The following is a 15110-nucleotide window of genomic DNA, read 5'->3' on the forward strand; positions in this document are numbered from 1 at the left end:
TATGGGTTGTGACTCCGCCCCCACAACCTGATAGGACTGGTTAACTATAAATCAAAGACAGGCCCGCCTCACAGCATTCTCTGTAACTCTCACCAATTGGGTGGGCATCTGTAAATTACGGAAAGGTGAGTATACAATTTTCCACTTTCCTGGTGCATCATGGCAGCATACACATGGGAACTAACTCGTCATACGGGAGGGTGCGAGAAAAATGTTGTAATCATCAGTAGTGCAAGTATGCACCATGAATTTTCCAAATTTTACTGTGGCGAGCCGGGTTCACCTATCAAAGTGTAATGAAGGTGTCCTGCGAGGACCGTATTGCTGATTTGCAAATAACCTCAGGAGACACTCAGCACTGAGCTGTCCACAGAGCTGGCACTGCCCTAGTTAAATGTGCTCTTAAGACCTCCAAAACAGGAAGGCCTTGAAGAGTAGGATCTTTTAATTGTCTTAACAATCTGGGAGGTGACTGAACGTGTTGATGCTGACTGACCCTGCCTTAAAGAGGAAGTAAAGCCTCTGAAAAAAAAAAAAAAATACACCCTGCAAGACAAAAGGCATAATGAGCTAGTACATATAGCATACTAACTCATTATGAATTACTTACCTGAGATCGAAGCCCCCACATTGGCCCTCGTTCGCCTCCTCTGATGCCGACATCTATCCGGGAGTGACTTCCGGTATCGCGGCTCTGGCGCTGTGACTGAACAGAGCTGCGATGATGTCACTCCCACGCTGATGCCAACACTAATGGCATGATCGCTGTTAGAAATGGCACGCTCAGTGCGCTTGCGCCCGGTTTCATGCATAGACATGGGTGGCAATACTTCTGCAAATATCTCCTAAACATTTTAGGTTTAGAAGATATTTCTTACACCTACAGGTAAGCCTTAATCTAGACTTACCTGTAGGATAAAGTGGTTGTATTGGGTTTACAATCACTTTGCTGGAACCAAGTACATATTTCAGCTTTCCTGAATGAAAAGGTAGCTGCCAAGCAGGTCACCAGCGTTAGCTCAACATCCGGGGAATGTGGTTCTCTCACTCAACCAAGAAAGACGGCAAATTGACTTCCTGGTTAAATTGGAAGGAGAAAAATACCCCATTGATAAAAAGTAGAATGTTAAGTGAGGCTCCTCGAGTACAAAGCCTGCAGTTCTGACACCCATTTTTCAGAGTTTGTAGCAACCAGAAATACGGTCCTTAGGGTTTGCAGAGTGTAGCCAAGAATAGAAAAAAGGCCTTGATAGAAATGAAAACCATAAGCACCTTCCACTGAGCAAAGAAGCAGGACAAAACTCTGGATAGCCGCACACTGGAAAAAGACTTGAAATCCCATCTTTAATTGAAACAACGGGGGTCACATCAAAACAAAATCAAAAAATCCACAGCAAAATGAATAACAGGGTATACAAAAAACTGACGCGTTTCACACCACAATCAGTGCTTACTCATAGCTGAGATTTCAAGTCTTTTTCCAGTGTGCGGCTATCCCGAGTTTTGTCCTGCTTGTTTGCACAGTGTATGTAATTGTCAGCACCTGGGGCTCATCATTCAGTCCTCGAGGATTACTTTGGAGCGATGGTTCATCCTCTCTATCATAAGCACCTTCCACATAGGGAACAATGGTTTCCTGGGAGGTCTATAACATCAAGCAAGCCTTTTTAAGAATTGCATCACTAAAGGGTTCAGGACTCCTTAAACCTTTGCAAGTGTAGACAAGGCTGAATATTTGAACCTAGGCCCCTGTTCAGCTCCAGTTGAAAGAACTGTAGAATATTGGCTTGCTTAGGTCTGAGATCTGCATCATTTTCCCATATTCTTTGGTAAGTCTTCTTCATGAAGACCTCTCTGGGTTGACACAAGGTAGGCACTACCTGCACCGAGCACGCTTGACTTGGTAGCTTCCGCCTCTCAATTTCTATGCCATCAAAAGTAGTCTCTTGCCAGAGGCAGCTCTAGACTTTGTGAGGCCTTAGACATGAGGCCCTACTAACTCCCATGATGGGAAAACTCAAGCGATAGACCCCTAACAATTTCACTCTCCACCCCAACATCCAATAAAACAAACATGCACATAGACTTATCTTAAAAAAAAAAAAAAACTTTAATAATGTACACATAAAAGTCTGGTTCACACTCACTGATTGCCCCAAGCTCACTGATTGGTTTTTATAGGTTAGTGCACATCAGTACTGCTCACCGATTGGTTGTTAGAAGTTACTGCTCAATATTAACACTGATGGGGTTGCTGATCACAATGGATGAAGTGGTAGGATGTGAACAGTAGGGTACAGGGGAGATGAAGATGACAGAGTAGTGGTAGGAAGTTGGCAGAGGGGGTGAAGGTGGCAGGGGTGGGGTGGTAGGAAGCTGGCAGTGGGGTGCAGGGGGGATGAAGATGATGGGAGTGGGATGGTAGGAACCTGGCAGTGGGATGCAGGGGGGTGACAGGGGTTGGGTGGCAGGAAGCTGGCAGTGGGGTTCAGGGGGGATGAAGATGATGGGGTGGGGTGGTAGGAAGCTGGCAGGGGGATGAAGATAACGGGGTGAGGTGGTAGGAAGCTTGTAGTGGGGATGAAGATGATGGGAGTGGGGTGGTAGGAAGCTGGCAGTGGGGTGCAGAGGGTGATGGGGTGGCGTGGGGTGGTAGGAACCTGGAAGTGGGATGCAGGGGAGTGACAGGGGTGGGGTGGTAGGAAGCTGGCAGTGAGATGCAGGGGGTGACAGGGGTGGTATAAAGCTGGCAGGGGGATGAAGATGATGTGGGTGGGGTGATAGGAAGCTGGCAGTGGGTTGCAGGGGGGATGAATATGACATGGTGGTGGGGTAGTAGGATGCCAGGCATAGGGGGATTATGGTGAGGATAGAAAGGATGACAGGGTAAGTTGGTAGGAAGTATGATGATAGGAGGGTAGTGGGATGCCAGGAACAGGGGGATGATAAGGAGGATTATGATTATGACAGGGGGTCAGTAGGTGGCATCATATACCAGATAGGTCACGGGCAACTGGCAGCCTTGAATTTTTGGGGTCCCCTCGGTCAGGAGGTGACATCACGGGATGTTGTCAGCCTGTCAGTGTCGGTTAGTACCTTAAGGCTATGGCAGACTGGCTCCTCGATGACACGGCAGCTCTGGCAAGTCCTCCATTACAGGTCAATCCATTCTGGAGAGTAGAGAAGGAAGCTGCATAGCCGGTGCATGCAGGGGATTCACAGAGTGTGGCAGAAGGGGGAGGAGCCAGGGAGGGAAATACATACAGCCACCTATTGACCTGGGGACCTCGAGCAGTTCTCAAGTGGTCAGTCCACCCACCCGCTCACGGCTGGGAAAAGTAGTTGCGGACACTGCAGGCTTTTCATCCGCGTTAAAGACAATTCAGGGACACCGACCATTTCCACACACAACTTAGGCAAATTAAGTGGCCGCTGCAAGGTCCCTGGGAGCACGAGGCCTTTGGCAATCTCCTAACTTGCCTAATTAGAGAGCCTCTGTCTTTTGGAGCTGGATGTGAAAACTGTCCAAGAGAGAGCAAATCCTTCATCACTGGAAGCGGCAGTGGTGAGTCAATGCTTAAGAGTAGGAGAGAGAGCGAGACACTAGAGCCTCCTAAGCCTAAACGTAGGGAATAGAGGGGATGGGTAGTAAAGCTCAGGTACTCTTGGAATTTCTGACACTTGACATGTCTCTCTCTAGATAATCCAGGGAATAGCCATTCGCAACTGGATATTTCAACTATCGGATAAATCCCCTTTAGTGGACTTAGCCGACAGGTGATTGAAGTTTAGCAAAGCATCTGCCAAAGACTTGGTTGTAGAACTTTAGAATAGAACAGAAAGTCTCTCACAGGAACTTAGTTGTAACTGAAGGATGAAGTTAGGAACTCTCTTACAGTACCAATATCTTGCAGCCGGTCCGGCGATACCATAAGAATGTGGATTCACTTGGTGTCCTTTCAGCTTAGCATCCAGGCTCTTACCGAGCAGCCAACCTCGTGTGTGGCCCTCTTCTGAAGAGTCCGCCCCTGGTTGCGTTTCCAGTTGCTGGGCCTCTCCAAACCCGAGACGGCACCGGACCACCTTGGAACCCTCCTTCCAATTACTGTGACTCGGGCTAGCCAGCCCCGAGACTCGGAAAAAGATGGATCCGCACCCCAGGCCATGAGGGCCTCTGGGGGCTGGTCAGAAGGACCAGGACCAGGGAGTCAGAACATGCTTCTGGACCGGAACCTAGAACCACGTGACTTCAGCACCTTAAGAATACACAGCGAGACAATACACCCACTGATTGGCTCCAAGAGAGAGAGATTGGTACCCAATGCGTCCAACCACACTGCATTCCAATGCCTGTCAGAGGTGATACCTACACCTATGACCAGGCAGAACATGATACAGTCCAGCTAAACTTATGCCGAGACCATAATTTACTGAAATTAATCCTAAAACCCAACTATGGTCTTAGGAAAAAGGAAATTTACAAAAACATAGCGTGTGCTCTTCAGGAGCCCGGAGCTACAGTATATTTGCAATTATTGATACAGGAAGCTCCACTGACAGCCTCAGAATTTTACCCCTCCACTGCGGTCTAGGCACAGTACAAATCTTGTTCCTCTTTATAAAAGGAGTGAATGACAGAAGAGCTTTGAATACGACTCAGTTCAAGAACATTCATTACTATTCCTCATAAGCTTAACATCCCATGACCTTAACCACTTCAGCCCCGGACCATTTGGCTGGCCAAAGACCACCAGAGCACTTTTTGCGATTCAGCGCTGCGTCACTTTAACTGACAATTGCGCGGTCGTGCGACGTGACTCCCAAACAAAACTTGTGTCCTTTTTTTCCCACAAATAGAGCTTTCTTTTGGTGGCATTTGATCACCTCTGTGGTTTGAATTTTTTACGCTATAAACAAAAATAGAGCGACAATTTTGGAAAAAACACATTTTTTACTTTTTGCTATAATAAATATCCCCAAAAAATATATATATTTTTTTTTCTCAGTTTAGGCCAAAACATATTCCTCTACATATTTTTGGTAAAAAAAAAAAAAAAAAATAGCAATAAGTGTTTGGTTTGCGCAAAAGTTATAGCATCTACAAAATAGGGGATAGTTTTATGGCATTTTTATTATTTAATTTTTTTTACAAGTAATGGCGGTGATCAGCGATTTTTATCATGACTGCGACATTATGGCGGACACATCAGACATTTTTTACGTCATTTTGGGACCATTGTCATTTATGCAGCGATCAGTGTTCTAAAAATGCATTGATTACTGTAAAAATGACACTGACAGGGAAGGGGTTAAGTGTGTCTGAGGGATGTGTTATATCTGTGGGGGGAGGGGCTATGCGTGACATGACACTGATCACCGCTCCTGATTACAGGGTGTTGTGATCAGTGTCCTGTCACTAGGCAGAATGGGGAGATGCTTGTTTATATCAGCATTTCCCCCCCTCTTCCCTTCCGTGTGACGATCGGGCATAGAGTCTGCGGCACCCGCGGTCACACTCACAGATCTTGCGGCACGCGCCCACAATGCCACATCTTAATGTGCAACGTACAGGTATGTTAATATGCCCAGCTGTGCCATTTTGCCAATGTACATCGGCGTGAGCCGGTCGGCAAGTGATTAACTGCCCTTGCAAAAAAAGTCTCTATTGGGCAATCTTTAAACCTTGTGTGTGTTTTTTTTTTACTTTTGCCTACAGGAAAGTCTATAATAAGGCTTATCTGTAGGTAAAAAAAATCTCCTAAACCTCTATGGTTTAGGAGATATTCCCCTCGCAATGAGCTGACTGCAGCGGCGCATGTACACAGGGGATTTTCGGCTGAAATCCCAGCAGACGCCGGACCCTGCCGGAAAGAAATCTCCCGCGTGCATGCATGGGAGTGACAACATCACGGCTCTGGCCACTCACAGCGCCGGAGCCGCGATACCCAGAAGAAACACCAAGGAAACATGTCGGCTCCCTTGGTGTGGATCTTCGGAGATGTCGGGGCCTCGTTCTAAGGTAAGTATTTCATAATGAGCTAGTATGCGGTGCATACTAGCTCATTATGCCTTTCCCCTTGCAGGTCTGAAAAAAAATCCACCGATTTTACTACCACTTTAACGCTTTCTTCCCATGGCAAGCTTTCCAATTTGGATGCCACCTACTGGCTCTGGTTGGAAGTGCTAGGCGATTTTTGCACTGTAGCTTGTCAAGCAATGACTTCCCACCACGAATGCAGCAACCATTTGGGCCGGTATCCTGTGGGGTTGGTAAACGGGGAGCAAACATAATGAGGGGTGAGAGGATGAGCTTAATCAACATTGCCTGGATGTCTGTTCTTAGATGGGGACTTGTCTTGACCGTCAGAAGGCTCCCTCCATCTTGTAGTCCTTACAGGACTATAGATATTGGCTCTCTTTTCCTCAATCTTCACTACTTACCTAATCCCTATACCTTACAAGCAATGGGTGGTCTGACTGGACAGCGTTCCCCATAGAAACAGAGCAAAGCAGCAGACTGAAATGAAAAACAGCATCACACTAAAGGCCGCGTACACACGGGCGGATTGTCTGCCCAACTAAGTTCGTCAGACAATCCGACAGACAGTCCGTCCAAACTTTTGAATGAACGGCCTTGCCCACACACGGCACTTTTTGAGCGGACTAATTACAGCGGACTAAGTCCGCCAAACAATCCGCTCAACTTTTGAAATAAACGGACTCGCCCACACACGCGGAGGAAAGTCCGCTCATTTCGAGCGCGTCTCCAGGTTGGCGGGGCCCGCGAAGGAGACGTCGCTGGCCCCGCCGCCTGGTATGGACTTAAAGGGGAACCCCCAACGCCGAAAAAAATCAGCGTGGGGGTCCCCCCAAGTCCACAACAGACCCTTGTCTGAGCACGCTACCCAGCCGGCCAGGAAAGGGGGCGAGCGAGCGCCCCCCCCATTCTGAGCCGTACCAGGCCGCGTGCCCTCAACATGGGGGGTGCCTTGGGGAAGGGGGGGCCCCAAGGCCCCCCCACCCCAAAGCACCTTGTCCCCATGTTGATGAGGACAAGGGTCTCTTCCCAACAACCCTGGCCGTTAGTTGTCGGGGTCTGTGGGCGGGGGGCTTATCGGAATCCGGCAGCCCCCTTTAATAAGGGGGCCCCCGGATACCGGCCCCCCACCCTATGTGAATGAGTATGGGGTACAATGTACCCCTACCCATTCACCTGTGAAAAAAAGTACAAAAAAAAACACAACACAGGGTTAAAATATTTTATTGCACAGCTCCGGGGGTCTTCCGTCTTCGGGGGTCTTCTCGCCGGACTCCTCCGCTATCTTCTTGTAGCTCTTTTGCTAGCGGAGGAGTCCGGCTTTCTTCCTCCCCGCCGCCGGCCTCTTCTCCCGACTTCAGGGGTCTTGTCCCCCTCTTCGGTTCTTCTGCCGGGCCACCACGCCTTCTTATAGCTCTTTTAGAGGCGGTGGCCCGGTCTTCTGTCGCTGTCGCCGCCGCCGCCTTCCGTTCTTCTTCTTCTTCTTCTTCTTCTTCTTCTTCCCCAGTTGATGTTGCCTCGATGATCTCTCCGGCCGCAATGCCAGAGCCGCGCTGCGCGCCCACTTATATAGTGACAATGGGGCGGTGTCACATGGTATATGTCACATGGGTTGGTCACATGGTGACCCCGCCCCCTTACGATGTCATAGTCCCCATGTGACATCAACCCATGTGACCAACCCATGTGACATATACCATGTGACACCGCCCCATTGTCACTATATAAGTGGCCGCGCAGTGCGGCTCTGGCATTCCGGCCGGAGAGATCGTCGAGGCAACATCTCCTGGAGAAGAAGAAGAACAACAACAACAACAACAAGAAGGGAAGGCGGCGGCGACGACGACAGCGACAGCGGCGACAGAAGACCGGGCCACCGCCTCTAAAAGAGCTATAAGAAGGCGCGGTGGCCCGGCAGAAGAACCGAAGAGGGGGACAAGACCCCCGAAGTTGGGAGAAGAGGCCGGCGGCGGGGAGGAAGAAAGCCAGACTCCTCCGCTAGCAAAAGAGCTACAAGAAGATAGCGGAGGAGTCCGGCGAGAAGACCCCCGAAGACGGAAGACCCCCGGAGCTGTGCAATAAAATATTTTAACCCTGTGTTGTGTTTTTTTTGTACTTTTTTTCACAGGTGAATGGGTAGGGGTACATTGTACCCCATACTCATTCACATAGGGTGGGGGGCCGGTATCCGGGGGCCCCCTTATTAAAGGGGGCTCCCGGTTTCCGATAAGCCCCCCGCCCGCAGACCCCGACAACCAACGGCCACTGTTGTCGGGAAGAGGCCCTTGTCCTCATCAACATGGGGACAAGGTGCTTTGGGGTGGGGGGGCCGCGCGGCCCCCCCTTCCCCAAGGCACCCCCCATGTTGAGGGCACGCGGCCTGGTACGGCTCAGGAGGGGGGCGCTCGCTCGCCCCCTTTCCTGGCCGGCAGGGTAGCGTGCTCGGACAAGGGTCTGTTCTGGACTTGGGGGGACCCCCACGCCGATTTTTTTCGGCGTTGGGGTTCCCCTTTAAGTCCATACCAGGCGGCGGGGCCCGTGACGTCTCCGTCGTGGGCCCCGCCTACCTGGATACCCGCTCGAAATGAGCAGACTTTTCTCCGGGCGGGAAAAGTCCGCTCATTTTGAAAGTACAGCGGACTGGCACACACACGGGCGGACTGTCCGCTCAAACCAAGTTTGAACGGACAGTCTTACGGAAATTCCGCAAGACTTTGTTCGTCAGACAGTCCGCTGAAAAAGTCCGCTGAAGCCCACACACGAGCGGACTGTCCGCTCAAATGTGTTTCGGCGGACTAAGTTGGGCAGACAGTCCGCCCGTGTGTACGCCGCCTTAGTCTCCACTATTGCCACCTGAAAGTCGCATGATTTTGCTGCAAATTTGATGCGTCTTGAAGCAATGCCTGTGTATTCTTGAGGTCTATGGACACAGATATGAACGGTACTCATTGGAAATCATGGCGTACGGCTTGTCATGTGACTTTGCAGTGAAAAGGGGATAGGAAGAGCCCAGGTGAATTCCATAAAGAGCACAATGATCCTAGAGCAACACTGAGAAGGAGATAGAAAAAACACAGGTGAAAGCCATAAAGAGGGAAAACATACCTGTAAACAATGACCACATAAGCATCCAGCATGCATGAGTAGAGAGCTCCACCATTTGTTGCCCGAAATGCCATAAAACCATTTAGAACTCACATTTGCCATTAGTGATGATACCAGTGCTGAGCATGCTCAGATCACCATCCTGGACAAGCTCTAGCCAGGAAACACAGAGGCCTCATCACTTCCCGCCTCTCGTGCTCACAGTGTACTTTCACTGCTACGGCCATCTTGGGAATGGCAAACGCCCCTAACACAGAGAAAAGAGGTAAAAAGCACATGGAAAGCAAAAAGAAACTCTGTGACTTGTGTCAAAGCTTGTTTAACCACCTCAATACAGTGCAGTTACACCCCCTTCCTGACCAGACCAATTTTCAGCTTTCAGCGCTCTCACAGTTTGAATGACAATTACTCAGTCATGCAACACTGTATCCATATGAAACTTGCGTCCTTTTTTCCACACAAATAGAGCTTTCTTTTAGTGGTATTTAATCACTAGTAGGTTTTTTATTTTTTGTGCTATAAATAAAATAAAATTTTGTGAAAAAAAATGCCTTTTTCTTAGTTTCTGTCATAAATTTTTGCTAATTAGTAATTTTCCTTCATAATTTTTGGCCAAAATTTATACTGCTACATATCTTTGGTAAAAATAACCCACATTAGTATATATTATTTGGTCTTTGTGAAAGTTATAGAGTCTACAATCTATGGTGCCAATCACTGAAAATTGATCACTTCTGATCAGGCCTTCAGTACATCAGGTGTATCTCATTTCTTGAGACACTAACAAGTCAGGAAAGTACAAATACCCCCCAAATGACCCCTTTTTACAAAGTAGACATTCCAAGGTATTAAGTAAGTAGCATGGTGAGTTTTTTTAAGTTGTCATTTTTTCCCACAATTCTTTGCAAAATGAGGATTTTTTATTTTTTTTTATTTTTTTTTACTAAATTGTCATATTATCAGGTTATTTCTCACACACAGCATATGCATACCACAAATTACACCCCAAAATACATTCCGCTACTCTTCCCGAGTACGACGATACCACATGTGTGAGACTTTTACACAGCCTGGCCACATACAGAGGCCCAACATTGATGTAGTACCTTCAGACGTTCTACGAGCAAAAATGACGCATCTAATTTCTCAACCACCTGTTACACTTTTGAAGTCCCTGGAGTACCAGGACAATGGAATTTCCCATAAAATGACCCAATTTTGGAAAGCAAACACCCCAACGTATAATCTGTGAGGCATAATGAGTCTTTTGAATGGTTAATTTTTTTCCAGAAGTTTTTGGAATATGTGGAAAAAAATTAAAACGCATTTTTTTTTTACACAAAATTGTCAATTTATAAGATATTTCTAACACATATCATGTATATAGCAAAAATTACACCCCAAAATACATTCTGCTACTCTTCCCGAGTACGGCGATATCACATGTGTGAGACTTTTACACAGCCTGGCCACATAGAGAGGCCGAACATTGAAGTAGTACGTTCAGGCGTTCTAGGAGCATAAATGACACATCTCATTTCATTCCTACCCATCACACTTTTGAAGGTCCTGGACCACCAGGACAGTGAAATTACCCACAAAATGCCCCCATTTTGGAAAGCAAACACCCCAACGTATATTCTATAAGACATGGGCTGCAAATAGGTACTCGGGTACTCTGATGGGCTGGAGATAGGTACTCGGGTACTCTGATGGCCTGGTGATAGGTACTCAGGTACTCTGATGGCCTGGTGACAGGTACTCGGGTACTCTGATGGCCTGGTGACAGGTACTCAGGTACTCTGATGGCCTGGTGACAGGTACTGGGGTACTCTGATGGCCTGGTGACAAGTACTCAGGTACTCTGATGGCCTGGTGACAGGTACTCTGGTACTCTGATGGCCTGGTGACAGGTACTCTGGTACTCTGATGGCCTGGTGACAAGTACTCAGGTATTCTGATGGCCTGGTGACAGGTACTCTGGTACTCTGATGGCCTGGTGACAAGTACTCAGGTACTCTGATGGGCTGGTGACAGGTACTCGGGTACTCTGATGGCCTGGTGACAGGTACTCGGGTACTCTGATGGCCTGGTGACAAGTACTCAGGTACTCTGATGGCCTGGTGACAAGTACTCAGGTACTCTGATGGCCTGGTGACAAGTACTCAGGTACTCTGATGGCCTGGTGACAGGTACTCGGGTACTCTGATGGCCTGGTGACAGGTACTCGGGTACTCTGATGGCCTGGTGACAAGTACTCGGGTACTCTGATGGCCTGGTGACAGGTACTCAGGTACTCTGATGGCCTGGTGACAAGTACTCAGGTACTCTGATGGCCTGGTGACAAGTACTCTGATGGTTTGGTGACTGGTATTTGGGTACTCTGAAGGGCGGTGACAGGTACTCATATGGACTGTGACAGGTACTCGGGTACTCAGATGAACTGTGACAGGTACTTGGGTACTCAGATGAACTGTGACAGGTACTCGGGTACTCAGATGAACTGTGAGGCGGCGTACACACGGGCGGACTGTCTGCCGAAACTAAGTTCGTCAAACAGTCCGCTCAAACTTTTGAATGAACGAACTTGCCCACACACGGCACTTTTTTTGAGCGGACTTAGTTCATCGTACTAAGTCCGCGCAACTTTTGAAATGAACGGACTCGCCCACACACGAGGGAACAGTTCGCTCATTTCGAGCGCGTGTCAAGGTAGGCGGGGCCCGCGACGGAGACGTCGCGGGCTCCGCCGCCTGGAATGGACTTAAAGGGGAACCCCAATGCCGAAAAAAATCGGCGTGGGGGTCCCCCCAAAGTCCACAACAGACCATTGTCCGAGCACGCTACCCGGCCGGCCAGGAAAGGGGGGCGAGCGAGCGCGGCCCCCCCTCCTGAGCCGTACCAGGCCGCGTGCCCTCAATATGGGGGGTGCCTTGGGGAATGGGGGGCCGCGCGGCCCCCCCACCCCAAAGCACCTTGTCTCCATGTTGATGAGGACAAGGGCCTCTTCCCGACAACCCTGGCCGTTGGTTGTCGGGGTCTGCGGGCGGGGGGCTTATCGGAATCTGGGAGCCCCCTTTAATAAGGGGGCCCCCGGATACCAGACCCCCACCCTATGTGAATGAGTATGGGGTACAATGTACCCCTACCCATTCACCTGTAAAATAAAAGTACCCAAAAAAAAACACAACACACGAGATAAAATATTTTATTGCACAGCTCCGGGGGTCTTCCATCTTCGGGGGTCTTGTCCACCTCTTCGGTTCTTCTGCCGGGCCACCGCGCCTTCTTATAGCTCTTTTACAGGCGGTGGCCCGGTCTTCTGTCGCCGCCTTCCGTTCTTCTGCCGGGCCACCGCACCTTCTTATAGCTCTTTTACAGGCGGTGGCCCGGTCTTCTGTCGCCGCCTTCCGTTCTTCTGCCGGGCCACCGCGCCTTCTTATAGCTCTTTTAGAGGCGGTGGCCCGGTCTTCTGTCGCCGCTGTCGCTGTCGCCTTCCGGTCGCCTTCCGTTCTTCTTCTTCTTCTTCTTCTTCTTCTCCAGGAGATGTTGACACGTCGCTCTCTCCGGCCGGAATGCCAGAGCCGCGCTGCGCGGCCACTTATATAGTGACAATGGGGCGGTGTCACATGGTATATGTCACATGGGTTGGTCACATGGTGACCCCGCCCCCTTACGATGTCATAGTCCCCATGTGACATCAACCCATGTCAGAAGAAGAAGAACCGAAGAGGGGGACAAGACCCCCGAAGACGGAAGACCCCCGGAGCTGTGCAATAAAATATTTTATCTCGTGTGTTGTGGTTTTTTTTGGGTACTTTTATTTTACAGGTGAATGGGTAGGGGTACATTGTACCCCATACTCATTCACATAGGGTGGGGGGCCGGTATCCGGGGGCCCCCTTATTAAAGGGGGCTCCCGGATTCCGATAAGCCCCCCACCCGCAGACCCCGACAACCAACGGCCAGGGTTGTCGGGAAGAGGCCCTTGTCCTCATCAACATGGGGACAAGGTGCTTTGGGGTGGGGGGGCCGCGCGGCCCCCCCTTCCCCAAGGCATCCCCCATGTTGAGGGCACGCGGCCTGGTACGGCTCAGGAGGTGGGGGGGCCACGCTCGCTCGCCCCCCTTTCCTGGCCGGCCGGGTAGCGTGCTCGGACAAGGGTCTGTTGTGGACTTTGGGGGAACCCCCACGCCGTTTTTTTTCGGCGTTGGGGTTCCCCTTTAAGTCCATGCCAGGCGGCGGGGCCCGCGACGTCTCCTTTGCGGGCCCCGCCTACCTGGAGACGCGCTCGAAATGAGCAGACTTTCCTCCGGGCGGGAACAGTTCGCTCATTTCGAAAGTACAGCGGACTGGCCTACACATGGGCGGACTGTCCGCTCAGACCAAGTTTCAGCGGACAGTTTTTCGGGATTTCCGAAAAACTTTGTTCGTCAAACTGTCCTCTGAAACTGTCCGCTGAAGCCCCACACACGAGCGGACTGTGACAGGTACTCGGGTACCCTGATGGACTGTGACAGGTACTCGGTACTCTAATGGACTGTGACAGGTATTCGGGTACTCTAATGGACTTTGACAGGTACTCGGGTACCCTGATGTGCCGTGACAGGTACTCGAATACCCTGATGTGCCGTGACAGGTACTCGGGTACCCTGATGTGCCGTGACAGGTACTCGGGTACTCTGATGGGCCGGGACAGGTACTCGGGTAATCTGATGGGCCGGGACAGGTACTCGGGTACTCTGATGGGCCGGGAAAGGTACTCGGGTACTCTGATGGGCCGGGAAAGGTACTCGGGTACTCTGATGGGCTGTGACAGGTACTCAAATACTCTGATGGGCTGTGACAGGTACTCTGATGGACTGTGATTGACAGGTACTATGAGGGGTGGTGACAGGTCCTCTTTATTTGGGGGGGGCAATCAGTATGTTTGGTGTACACTGTATGCGGTAACGAGATGTTACCACAATCTCCTCCTCACACATGATCGGTGTGTGAGGAGGAGAACCCGGTAACATCCCGTTACCGCGGTTTGTTTACATTTGAGTGATCGGCTGTGAAAGGATCACAGCCGATCACGTGGGTAAACAATGGCTGTTTACCAGCTGTTTACCAGCGTCGGTGACGAGCAGTGTTCCTGGGCACGTTCGGAGTGCGCCGTGCACGTTCGGAGTGTTACCATCTGTGATCGGCCGTGACTCCATCACGGCCGATCACGTGGTAAACAGCCATAACGAATGGCTGTTCACCCCCTTCGGTGGCGAGCGGTGTCCCGTGACACGCCACCACCGAAGAAACAGGGATGCGCGCGCACGATCGCGTGCATTCCCTGTTTAAACGGGAGGCCGTCATATGACTAGTTAAAGCTATCTTTGAGAAGCCTGCACCACCAGAATGGGGCTCCAACCATATAGGCTCATTTAGAGACTGTAGAGGAAGGACTTCTACCCAGGAGAGGCTGAACCCGGCTGGAGCGACATTTGGGAAGGGATACCTCGTGATTCCAGTCCTGATCAGGTGAGAATAAAAAGGAGAATGCTGTGAGCCGGGTCTGTCTTTGATTTATAGTTAACCAGACTTATCAGGTTGTGGGGGCGGAGTCACAACCCATATGTATGATGTCATAATGCACCAGGAAAGTACATTTTATATACAACTCTACAGATCAGACCAAAATGAGGAGGAAAGAGGGACAGAGGGGCATTGCTCCAAATCAGGGACAGTCCCTCAAAATGTGGGACAGTTGATAAAAAGAAGAGAAGAAATCCTCCAATCCCATCTACACAATCCTATACCTACAGAGGATCCAGAGGAAGGCCAAATAAAGGACGCTCCAATTTACTCCAGCAGGGGAAATGGGGGGAGGAATGATTGTCTATTCATTGATGATTTATTGGTAGAATAATGGAGAGTATAGGGGTGTCAGAGGAGATTCCTCAATGATCAGAGATGGGAAGAAAACAGAGGA

The 15110-nt window shown here is 50.0% G+C and overlaps 1 protein-coding gene across 1 annotated transcript in view; it reads left to right on the forward strand.

The window, feature by feature from the left end:
• The window catches only part of LOC143973410 (uncharacterized), an 803348-nt gene that overhangs the window by 18378 nt on the left and 769860 nt on the right, over nt 1-15110 (forward strand). The gene's annotated exons all lie outside the window — the stretch shown is intronic.

The sequence above is a fragment of the Lithobates pipiens genome, unplaced genomic scaffold (assembly GCF_037356315.1).
Source record: "Lithobates pipiens isolate NorthernLeopardFrog02 unplaced genomic scaffold, aLitPip1_a1.2 Scaffold_80, whole genome shotgun sequence".
Lineage (NCBI taxonomy): Eukaryota > Metazoa > Chordata > Amphibia > Anura > Ranidae > Lithobates > Lithobates pipiens.